Raw genomic sequence first — 9,654 nt, 5'->3', positions numbered from 1 at the left:
TCTATAACGCGTTTCCAAAAGCAGGAACGGCCAGCAAATCACACCCGGGGCGGCTGGACTTTTCCCCCTGCAAACAGCGCCGGGGACCCGCCGCCCCCCCCGGCCGTGCTCCCTGCCCCGACCTCCCCACCCCGCCAGCTCAGCCGGCGCCTTCTCCCTTTAGCCCCTCTTCGCCTCCTCCTTCTCCAGAGGCGGCAGGTTTCCCCGGGAGCGGGGTTGACGACCGGCGGTCTCGCAGAGCCGGCGGCAGCGGCTCCCGAGCCGTACCGCGCCGAGCCGAGAGGAGCCGCGCCGCCCTGAGCCAGGCAGCGCCGTGCCGGAGGGACCGGAGAAGAGCCGAGCCGTGCCGGGGAAAGCCGTTCCGAGCTGGGCAGTGCCGAGCCGAGCCGAGGCGAGGCGGTGCTGGCCCCCGCGCCTGCAGCAGGAGGCGCTGCCGGGCGCCGCTCCGCCCGCGCCGGGCTGCGGGCCGGAGTCCCACATTCCCCCTGCCAAGTGCCGGGGAGCGGGGGTTGGACGTGCGCGGTCGGCTCCTCCCTCCCTCCCCGCTCGCCCAGCAGCAAAGTAACTCCGGAGTACGAGGGGAGCCGGTGCCGCCGCGCCCGTCGCGCCGCAGACGGCTGCCCCAGCGGGCGGCCCCGGGGCCAGCGGGCGCCCCTCGGCGCGGGGGGTCTCCTGGCGAGGCGCCCGGGCGGGAGAGGCGGGCGAGGCGAGCTTCCGCCCGCTGCCGCGGGCTGGGGCAGCCCCGGCCTCTTCGGAAACTTCTCCGCAAGTCGGCTATGGGCAGGGGGGCTGCGCCGCCGCCTCGCTGCCGCTGCTGGCGGCGCTCGCCCTGCTGGCCGGCCGCTCGCCCGCCCCTGCTCGGGGCGGCCCAGGGCCCAGCTCTCCGCAGGTGAGTTGCCGCTCGGCGCCCAGGTGAGGGCGGGCGGCGCGGCGGGGTCGCTCTGCGCCCGAGCTGCCCGCTGGGGAAGGGGAGGGAAGGGAAGAGGGTGGCTGGGGGTCGCGGGTGGCACCGCGTCGGTACCTCTCACCCCCGAGGAGCGGCGGTGGGGCTGCCCTCCTCCAGCCTCCCGCCGCCGCTCCGTGGAGCGCGGTGCGGCGAGAAAGGCGACCCGCGGGTGTCCACAGGCTGCCGAGTCGGTGCGGGCCGGGCGTGGGCTTCGGGCGCCTCACAAACTCCCCTTCGCTCCTCTTCCACCTTCCCCCACGACGAGCCTCCCAGGTGGCGGCGGTGCTAGCGGCGGGGCCGGAGCTGCTGCCGCCCCTTCCCTCGCTCAAACTTTTCCCGGCGTTTCCCTGCGCGGCGCGGGGGGCGCAGCCCTCGGGGCGCCCCGGCCGCTTCCCTGCCCGAGCGGGGCGCGGCGTCGAGCTCCCCTCGCCCCGAGGCGTGGGGCGGGGAGGCGAGGCACGGCGTGGGCTGCCTCTGGCTACCGGAGTGTCTCCCCCACCGTCCCCCTTCCCCCCCCCCAAAAAAAAAAAAAAGAGTGGTGGGCGAGAAATGGGAGGGAAGGCAGCATATGGGGCCGGCGTCGGCGTCTGTTCTGTTCGAAAACTGCGAATTTCTCGCCCCTTCCTTCCCCTCCCGCCCCACACCACGGGCTTTTGCAGAATAAAAGCCCGCGGGGCCGGGCGGTGGGAGCTGAGGCCGGTGCGGCGGTGAGTTGTTGGCCCCGGGGGAGCCTCGGGGCAGAGCCCGCGGCGGGGCTGGGGCGGGCGGTCGCTCCGGGCGGGCAGGGGAGCGGAGTGGAGCGGCGGAGGCAGAACCCTCTCCCGACCCCCCCCCTCCTGCGTGCTGTGCCGGGGCGATGCGGGGTGCAGGGGGGGCTCGTGTGCCAGACCCTGACCCCCCGCCGCTGCAGTTTATGAAGCGACCTTGGTTTGCTTAGGATGAAGCCGTAGCGTGAACATGTTCTTCTTCTTTGCCGTGTGAAGTATTACGTGAAGGACTGGCTGAAGTAGACGTCAGACTCTTTGTTTAAATAATACTTGCAATTACACTGGATGCATCAGTTGGACAAACGTTTGAAGCCTTTATCATAGGATACTGATTTGAAAACTGTCATTAATAAAAGTATCTACATTCATGAGACTTGGAAGCACAGTCTTTGTAAGGACTGATGTGTAGTTAGGAGGCTTCCACCCCCCCAGTCCTCCTATAAATTAATTTTTAATTGAGACATTTGAGATGTGTCGTCGATTAAGAAACGTGCTGAAGCAGTAGGAGAAATTGTGCTGGTCTGAACAGATTACATCCCTCCTATGTGGCTGACTTTGGTGTATATAATTTCATGTCTGCGTAACAGAATTGTAAGATTACGTAAGCACCTACAAGCCCTTTACTAGGGGAAGTGTACCATATATGCAGCTGGTATGTTGTAGGAATAGCTAAACTAAAATATACCCAAGTGTCTTTTCATTCAAAACCATACTGAAAGCAGACTAGTGATTTTTGCTTTACTGCAGCTGGTCAGGCTAATGTTAATACCAAAGGTAACCCTTACGTAAAGAGTGTTTTATGAACTTGTTCACTGGCGTAAGAAGAGCAGGAAGTTCTGATAACTTACGTGGTCTGTGGTATTTCATGTTGAAAATACATAAGGGCATACAGCCCTTTTTGGAATTGCGAGTACAAGAAGCCAGGTTGGTACCGTGGGGTATGTGTTAGGTAAGCAGAGAAGAATGTTCAATATCCTTCTGACCAGAGTAGGTGAAGCTTGTCAAGGAGTTGAACAATTGTATCTAGGAAACATGAGATTAATTTTTTTTTTTTTTTTGTATAGCATGTCAGCAACTAGAGACTTTAGTTTCTATTGCCAAGCAGCAAAAATACTGATGTGTTGCACCAGTCAGAGGTTTATTAATTGTGGACTTGCTCAGGTTTTCTTAGAGATTTAGAGAAGTAGATTTGTAGTAGCTGGTTGCTTTCAGTGTACTGTTTAAGGTATGGTGCTCTGACTCTTATTAAATAGATTCAATATCCACATGTAGAGCTATTCCCTGCTGAACACTTACAGTTAATCTTGGTTTGAAGGCTCTGAATTTAATAACTACCACAAACTTTGTTTTTGTTCCTTATTCTAAACCAGTCCCTGAAGTGTGTATGTGTTTTGTGTGTTAGTGGATGCAGGACACAAAGGTTGGAGTTCGTATGTCCGTTCCACTGAGGGCCTCTCAGTAGCCTACAATGAGATGTTTCTGTATTTGGTGCACACAGGAGCATCTGTTTTCTTTATAGTCATCTCCTCTGTTTAACAGGATTATATTTTTCAAGCATCCTTCCTTTGACTGCTTTCCCCCCCTTCTCACCTTAATATAATGGCGTGTACTTTTTCACCTTAAACTGAATCTAACTCACTTTCAGCTTCCTTTTTATTAGTATTCTTATTGTCTGAATTGTAAGAATTTTAAACTGTTGATTTTTCTTTGCCATTAATGAAGCTGTTAATTCAGTCTGGACCTTTCACAAATCTCTGTCTGATTGTAACTTGATTTTTATTTCCTTTTTATGATGCTTTGTACTTCTCCTGAGTGTGAACATTGGCCAGATCCAGAGTTCTTCATAAAAACATTTGATACGCTTGTTCAGAGTCTAATCAAATTACAGAGTATGAATTTCTGGAAAGTTGGCCTTCTTTAGGAGCATTTGTGTAACATTTGTTACCTCTTCTTCCTCGTAACATATTCCCATGAAAGCAAATGAGAAGGCAAGAGGAGGAGCAGCAGCCAAGTTAGGGAAAGGAACAAGATACATCTTGTAATTTGTTGCTGTCTTAAAATCGTGCTTGTAGATCATCTCCACCTCCTTTGCATGTAGTTGAAATGCTGTATATTTTGTCTTTCCCCACAGACCTCAAATGAAAAAAAAACCCCACCTAAGCAGCTTCTCTCTGTGCCCCCCCACCCTTCCCAACCCAGCCGTAATCCACAGTGTAATGTTTTCTGGTCTCTGTAGATTGTTTCTTTACACCGCTGCTTTCCATGACCCTTCAACTTGGGTGCGTGCTGTCAGAATCTAGGCCAAAATGTTTTGGCAGCGCGTTCTCTGTTGAAGTCTAGCTATTCCTTATATAGCACCTTCTTTCATCTGCAACTCCTACAGTTCGATAAAGAACAAGTTCAGCTTGTTTTCACAACTCAATCACTTGAAACTTGTATTTTTTAAATATTATTTTTAGCAATTTGCATGTGTTTTGTCTTTTTTTTTTTTTCAATTTGAAATATATAAAAAATATTTTTTTTAAAAAAATGCTGCCGGCTTGTCAACTAGCTGATGGAAATATGCATTGCACTGCCTCGGATGGTGTCTGTGCAACTGTGTGGATTTTTACTTCTAAAGGAAAGATAGAAGGATAAAACATTCTAGAAATGCATCAGCTTACCTGAAGTTAAGTGTGGTATTTCAGACCATAGGGATAGTTAAGCATAAAAGGAGTACTGTAAGTGCTGTGTGTTTTACAAGTTTAAGTCCTTTATTAGAGTAGTTATTCCTCAGGCTTTCTCATACAAAGTCGTTATGGTGTCACAAATGAATAGACAAGAGTAAATATTTCTGAATTAATTTTTTTTCCCCCCTGATAAAATAGTTATAGTCTGTCTTTGGGAGAGAATCTAACTCAGAAATTTGATATTATAAAGTAGAAGAAAGTATTTGTTTTGTAAGGATTTTGTAAATAAACATACTTACAGAGAAAAATAAGAAAATTTTAATAAGCCTATTTTAAATTTTTTTATTTGTAATCAAGTAGTAGAACAAATTAAGGGCTTTTTGAAAAATGTTTTTAAAATACTTCTTAAGTAATTAAACTCAAATAAGCCCTTTGCTGTCAGAACAGCAAAGTTGCTTCAGTCATACTTTATCTTTGAATGTGCCACAATTTACAAGTGATATGCAAGAGACACTTGTGCAGGTAGGCGTGTATGTATAAGAGACTTCTCAGTAGCTTTTTTCCCCCCCAAGCTGTTAAAATGTATGACAATTATATGGAAGATGAGTGAATTAGAAGTGAAGTTACTGTCTCGCTTTCACCCCCACTTTCCCAAATGTTTTCCTTTCCTTTTTGCATTCAGCTCCTTCCATGGCACTGTTGGTCAGAGATCACTTGTCTATTTGTATTTTTTAGATGCAATATTACAGTTATAAAATTTGTATAATTTTTCAAAGTGGAGCTTAACTGGTTCGGATGGGATTGAAAGTACCCAGAATGCAGTGACCCCAGAAGTCTTTAGTCCCTTTTGCCTGAGAAATCACAGTACTACTTGGTCAGTTTGGTGGTGATGTAAGCAGTGCATCTTAAACCAGGTAGATGTCTTGCCCTTACTTAAGATAGGTAAATTTTTTTTTTAAATAAAAGGGTGTGTGTGTGGTAAAAATAAAATAAAAAAATCTGCATAGGATCAGGGCAGAGGTTTCACCTAGCCCAGTATGCGGTCTCTGACAGCAGGCACTCAGGGGAGAGTGAATTTTGGTAAGGTGAGTGACTTCCTCTGAGTACTGTCTGTCCACAGAGACAATGTGCTGATATTTAATGTCATAAGAGGATTCTTGTAACCATAATTGTGCCTAATAACATCTTCAGCCTGTATTGCTTTTAGCATTTGCCTCACTTTGTGACAAGGAATCAATATGTTGTGTGGAAAAGGCTATGGTCCTTTGTTTTTTGAAATTGCTAGTTGTATTTAGTATCTCCTAGCTCTTGTATTAGGAGGTGGTTAATAATTGGTCCCAATTTACCTTCTTCACGCAGGATTTTTCCACCTTCTCTGAACTATTCATTTTCTAGTCAGAAAAGTCCAGTTGTAGCTACTTGCTATGAAGTTACCACTCCATATCTTTTTTTCATCCTTGATCAGTCTTCTTTTTCTTTTCCAGTTCTGCTACACTGCTTGGGGTATCCAAACAACAGGTACTTGATGGATTTATACAGTGTTTAATAATGATTTCTGTTCTGTTCCCTATCCGTAGTGTGATCATTCCTGGTATTTGCTTTGCTTTTTTGACCATTTGTCCTGCTCCTGGTTGTACGCTGACACTTTCATAGAACTATTTCATTACTTAAGAGCTGAGATCTTGTGGTTAAGTGATGGTCTGTGGTGTGGCTGCGTCAGTGGGCAGCAGGACTCTTGGAAAGGGCAGAGTTTTTAACCAGCCTTTTTTTGAGGGGAGGAAACTTTTAAGCAAGGCGGTTGAAGGACCTGTGATCTCATGTTGGATGTCTGGGAGAGTTAACCTGTTTAAAATGCTTACCACTGCAGTTTGCCTCCTTTCTGAAATGCTGTTGACACAAGTGAGTTAAAAAGAGTTTATCCTCTTACATGTAAAGGTTGGCAGTATCTGGATTAACATGCAGAGGTCTGCAACACTGCTGTGGAGTTGCTTCTTGCTGTGGAGTTGCTTCTTGCGCTGGAGTCTATGATGTCATTGTATGACCTCTTTAGCTGGAAGACCTTTAGGTCATCAGGAGCTGGATAAGTCACTAAGTGTCAGCTTTGCTGTACATTAGCATCTATTTTGGTGAAATTGCTACTCTTCCTTTTGCAATACGGATCCTGTTGAATGTGTAATAGGAAGCTCCCAAAAGCATTACTTTAGTCCTGATAACTGAGTCAGTCAGGACACGCCTCATGTTTTCACGTGCTGATGGGATCCCGTCTGTCATAGTGTATTATAGCCATGGAAAGATGCCTTTGTAGCGCTGCTCCCAGAAGCGTGCATGCCAATTCAGAGCTTCAGTTACAATCTGCCGGAGCCATTAAGCCAGTTTAAGTTGCTGCACCCGCAGAGGAGGGCATTTGCATTGCTTGAATGGCTCTCAGGTGTTTGCCTGTGCTAGATCTGGCCACCATGTGGCCTGTGGCTGAGTTGGTTTAGCTTTATGTGAATCTTCTTGGAGGAAAGATGGAGCTTGGGATTAGTTTCCTTTTGATCTGCTCACTTGCAGATGTGTGGCCACGTAAACTTGGTGTACGGGGAGGATGAGGGCTGATGGTGGGATGGTCTGGTTTGACAACAAGCTGTCATTGCAGCACAGCTCGCGTAAGGTGAACCTGCGCTGCTTTGAGTTGTGTTGGCTCCACACTCTGCTCGCCGTGCAGCGCTTCGTTCACCCAAGGAAGTGTGAAGAGGAGGCGGGGGGGGCACGGAGAGGGGTGGGAAGAGAGGCTCGATGCTCCCTCTGAAGCTGGAGGGGTTAGACCGGGTGAAGGCAGTTGAGGCTGCATTCTGGCTGACTGCATACAGATCGATGACAGGGTGCTGGTCTCTCTGACATGTATCTTTGAGTAAACTGGCCTTAAATACGTTCTTTTGTTTTAACAGATAGCTAAGGCATTTATTTTACAAATGTATAAGCAAGAAGTGGCCTATTAATGGCACTTAGTAGAGAGCAGGTGTGATGGCAAGCAGTAGAGGGCTTGGAGGAGGTGACACCTAGATCCCAGGCTAGAATTAGAGGATGTTGTGAACACCCAGTTTGGGGTGCAGCAGGAACCGGATTTAAAGCCGGTTTCTGCAGTTTCACCTTTTTCCCTATGTGATCTGTCCTTCCCCACCCTGTGGGGTGTTTAAATGGATTGCCCATGAGATGTGTGGATTGTGGGTAGGAGAGGGAAGAGGGCCGTAGCTTCTAAAGGCCAGGCTGAGCCAGCTGTGGAGCGGTGAATGGCGTTGGTGAGAATTTTGTAGCATCTCCCTGAGCATAGGGTCCTGCTGCACCTAATTTTGTAGGTCAGAAAGGCCATTCCCTCGTGCTGCTTCCTGGTAAGCCTTGACCACAGGTGACTTTAAAATGATGTAAGCTACCCAGTTTGAAGTCACCTATAGTGCATGTTTACAATGTTGTCTAAAGTCATTTACAGTCTACTCTTACCAGGAAGCTATATAGTTGAAAGTAATGTTTGCATTTCTAGAAGTTTTATAAATATTAGAAGCTAACAAAAACATATGGAAAACTTTTCCTAAACAAGAAGTTATTAGTATTTCTGTCACCTCAATGCTGTGTTTAAACAAAGAAACAAGCAAGAAAGCCATGTACTGCCCCAGCCTCCAAAACACTGAATATGACAAAAGAATAGCTGTTTGTTGTAGGTTTTTTTGTAAGTACATACACACATACTCTCAAACTTGCAAAGCTGATGTTGGTGGCATGTGAAACTATTTGAAATCTGTTTTTTTCCTTCTGAATGTTGAGCTGCTCGTTAAAATTGTGGAAATAAGCTGAAAATTATCCATTATAAAGAATATTTACGCATTTAAGGAGCTCCTTTTAGTTGGTTTAGTATCTGATACGTTTCTCTGTAAATAAGCTGTGTTCACAGGTAAAAGCTAAGTATTGATCAGTGAATTTGCAACAACATGGTTTTTTGGTTGGCTTTTTGTTACTGAAATTTAATTTCCATTAACTTTGGAATTTTTGTTAACAAACTTCTACATGTATTAGAAACCATTTATTTCCTGATCTAACCAAATCTATTTTGCGATTGCTGTCATAGCCAAGTCTTTGCCTTGACAGCCTTTGCGCTGTTTTATTTTAAGCAATCTAAAAATATTCAACTTGATCTAATATATTACCTAGTATGAAAACAATGAACTAATGGCACAGTGCTGTGATAGGTTTTATTTGAAGTACTGCAGATGAAAAGTTCTGTGAAGTTGTTAATCAAGATAATTTCTCTTGTTGATAGATAAAATGGTTGTAGAATTGAGGCTGCTGAATTCAGCCTCAACAGGGGAATGTGTCCTTAAATCACTGGGTAGATGGTCAGGAATTTGAGTCCGTGTATTTGTTGAAACATCTATAATATGTAACTATATTCTAGGACAAGAATATAGTGTATAGCAGCAAGAACTGCTATAGAGTAATAACGATATGTTATTGATACGATTGGCTAACAACATCTGAGTCTCTCTGTAGAGGAGGGAGAAGTGCTGGCCACTGCCAAAAAGAAGGAGGGCCTGCCCAAAATCTCAGCAAATGTTACAGCAATGGGGCAACCTGATACTGATATCTTTGAATAGCTTTCTTAAACAGAATAAGCCATAATGGTAAACTTATTTTCCTGTAGGTTTAAAACTTGGGACTGCATTAGGATTTTTTGCTGGCATAGTTAGACTTGCTAATAGGTTTGTGTGTGGGTTTTTTTCCCTGAAATTACTCAATGGTAGACATGCAAGCAAACAAAAAACCCTGAGTTTGGATGAGGTCTAAAAGAGATTCTCTGGTCTAATAGGCCAGAGGGAAAAAAGTCAATATTTTTCATAGGCATGAATTAACTTTAACATGTAAAAACTTGTTTTAAGCTAGAAGGTACTGTGCATGGGCTTGTCAGGCATTTCTTCTTTTTAGGAAGATCATATGTATATGGAATTGACTGATATTTACAGTAATAAACTGAGTATATACCTCCATAAAAGATTTGAGAGACTTTATTTCTTGAGGATTGGTGCTGTGAAAATATTCTTTCTCAGTACTGTGGCTAATATGAGGGTATTTTTGTTAGCCAGTGTATGAAAGATTGGACCCTTCAGTTTGCCAGAAAGTCATTTACTACTTCTACCATTTACTGAAAACATGCAATTATACATATTAATTGAGTAGCAAAAGAAGCCATTTCTCAACTACCATGTCATGAACTTAATTCTACTGACTTATGAGACACTGT

At 46.0% G+C, this 9,654-nt stretch overlaps 1 protein-coding gene across 1 annotated transcript in view; it reads left to right on the top strand.

The window, feature by feature from the left end:
• The first annotated feature begins 334 nt into the window (after positions 1-334).
• The window catches only part of PTPRK (protein tyrosine phosphatase receptor type K), a 419,243-nt gene continuing 409,923 nt past the window's right edge, over positions 335-9,654 (top strand). Inside the window, exon 1 of the mRNA XM_075748050.1 lies at positions 335-889. The gene's annotated coding sequence lies outside the window, so the exon portion shown is untranslated. The remainder of the gene's footprint in view (positions 890-9,654) is intronic.

Source organism: Balearica regulorum, chromosome 3, assembly GCF_011004875.1.
Source record: "Balearica regulorum gibbericeps isolate bBalReg1 chromosome 3, bBalReg1.pri, whole genome shotgun sequence".
Lineage (NCBI taxonomy): Eukaryota > Metazoa > Chordata > Aves > Gruiformes > Gruidae > Balearica > Balearica regulorum.
This window is presented reverse-complemented; position numbering and strand designations above follow the sequence as displayed.